We start from the raw sequence: 3,032 nt of genomic DNA on the forward strand, positions 1-3,032 counted from the left end.
TTTCCATTCATCCCTTAAAATATGATAAGATTAAAACGAATTGGTTAACGCAACACCGCAATCTCCACCGACAAACCATTCATTGTTAATGTATTTAAACCTGACCCATTTCTTTATTTAAATAATCTCATCATTATTGTATTCTTATTGTGAATTTAATATTGAGCAATTGTATGGTCACTGGATTTATGCAATAACAAACTAATAATTATGTTTTTGTAATTGCTCACTGCAATAAATGTATATAAATGTATACATATTAATTATAACAATAACTTAACCGTAATTTTTAGTATCAATAAATTATTTTTTATGAATACAAAACGGGATGTAGACTTGGCGGCATTTGTTCAATTTGTCAAAAATATTTTGTATACCTATTATATTTTTATTATCGATTACACTGGGCGTTTTATTGAATGCATATATTCAAATCGAAACGTCTTCCACTATGAGCAAATGGGTACACACAAATAACAGCTACATGCCCCTTTTAAATCGTCCTTGTAACACAGCGAAATTAATTCAAATATTATCATTATCGAATTTCCTATTCGAAAAAGAATTAATGTAAATCAAATAGATAATTTGATCATACATACAATTTCATTTAAGACAGACAGACAGACAGACAGTTTATTCCGACTTATACACAAGTACATCGTCTTAATACTAAAGTATATACTCTTTTTTTTCTGTCACGTAACTAGGTATAACAACACAATATTAAATAACATAAAATACACATTTACGAGTACAATTACTTTTTTTTTTTTTTTCATTTATTTTTCACATTTCTTTACATTGTAGTTTACATCCATAATTACTAGAATACGGAAAAACATAAGAAAGTGTATGATAATAATGTACATTTTGAACTATAACATATCAAATATTTAGCGTATGCGTGATTATATTTTAAAAATTGTTTACATTGCCAATGTTAGATAAAGAGCTTTGTGATTTATAGCAAAAACATAAAACTAATAACTATGTTTACTAAACATAGAGATTTTATATCTAGAAAAAGTAAAGAAAATATTTTACAACAAGATTTGTTTCAATGGAATTGTTGTAAGTATTTGTTATTGTTTTTAGAAGGATTTTTTTTTTTATTAAATTGTTTTGCCATAAAATTTGTCTGGGTAGCATTATTTGTGGTTTGTAGAATGTATGATTCACCTAAATTGAATCCATTTTTTTTGGTGTTGTTCATATTTATTTTTTACAAGGGCAATCTCAGATTCAATTTTTATTCTCGTATTTAGGTATTCAATAAAGTGAGGAAAGGTTGGTATGCATTTTTTGTATTTCATTTTAAATATAAAAGATTTTAATAGTATCACAATAAAGTTAAAAACATCAGAGTGTAGTTTTTTCTCAGTGCATCCAAAGAAAGCATGAGTTTTATTTATTTCAATTAATATGTTTTGACTGGCAAGAAACGTTTCCATCTTTTTCCATATTATTTGAATGTGTTGACACTCCCAAAATAAGTGGTCTATTGTTTCGATATGTGATTGACAGAAATCACATAATGTGCTGTTGCTTAGTTTGCATTTAAAAAGATATGTGTTTGTGGGGACGATTCGCATGATAAATTTATATTGAAAGCTGCGTAAAGACATGTCGATGGTTGAAATGTGGGGAACAATATGGATTTTTTTCCAAGTGGTTGAGTCTATATCGGTAAAATTCGTGTTCCATTTGTTTTCAAGAATGTCATTGTCCTCGTTTTGTAACTGAATATTGTATATGAATTTATTAGGATATTTTGTTTTGATTATTGCTTTTGACAACGTTTCGTCTGGTTGATTGATATCGAGGTCATGAATGCTTTCTTCAGTTTTATATTCTTTTGGGATTGATGTGATTAGGGTATTGAATTTCATAAAATCATTGTTATTGATGTCGTAGAGGTATTTAATGTTTTCAAAATTATACATGGTTTTATTTCTAAAGTCAAAAAGTTGATATACGTATTTTATCCCTCTGTCATACCAATCGCGATAAAATAATGTTTTTCCGTTTGCTGTTATTGACTTGTTATTCCATATTATTTCCTTATTGATGCGTTTTTGTGAATGTCGTGACTTGTATATTGTATTTGCTGCAGACCACGATGTAATGACGTCGTGGAAAAAAGTGTTACCTCCGCTTATTTCTGTTATAGTTTTTTCACTAAGTTCGCTTTCAAAAATTAGTTCGTTTCCATATTTATTTAATATCAAGTCCCATAAAAGTTTCCATTTACCACAGTTTTCTGAGTCTAAATATCTTTTTATCCAGCTACTTTTTATTGAAGTTAAGAATTTATTAATGTTTGTAAGGTTTAAACCACCACTTTCATACTTTTTATATAAAGTTTTTCTTTTGATTTTGTCCGGCTTGTTGTCCCATATAAAGTTAAATATACTGTTTGTTATACTATTCAGTATTGAGCTCGATGGGTTTGGTAAAACTGAAAATGGGTAGATTAATTTTGGCAACGCAAAAGTTTTAATGGCAGTAATTTTGCCCATTAAGGTAAGTTTCCTGTGTTGCCATTGTTTTAAACATGTGTTAAACTCATTTAGCTTTGGGATTAGATTATTTTGTAAATTCAACTCACTTTGGTTACAAAAAGTAATTCCTAAAGTTTTTGCTTCTTGAGATGTCCAAATAAAAGGTCTTTCATTGCAGAATTTGATGTTGGTTTTGTTCAAGGATCCAATTCGTAATATCGTTGATTTCGCGGTATTAAGGTTTAGGCCTGATATCTTTTTGAATTCATTTAGGGTTTCCACCAATGCTCTAAATGATTGCTCGCATCCATTGATGAAAAAAGTTGCGTCATCGGCGAAGAAGGTTTGTTTTATTTCTTTTCCCAATACATTTATTCCTTTAATTTTGCTATTTTGCTCAATGTAGTTTGACAATAGTTGCAAGCATATAATAAATAATGTGGATGATAATGGACAGCCTTGTCTGACTCCTTTTTTTATTTCAAAACTATCTGAAAGATGCCCATTGTTTATGATTAGACTTTTTAT

The sequence above is a fragment of the Dreissena polymorpha genome, chromosome 13 (assembly GCF_020536995.1).
Source record: "Dreissena polymorpha isolate Duluth1 chromosome 13, UMN_Dpol_1.0, whole genome shotgun sequence".
NCBI lineage: Eukaryota > Metazoa > Mollusca > Bivalvia > Myida > Dreissenidae > Dreissena > Dreissena polymorpha.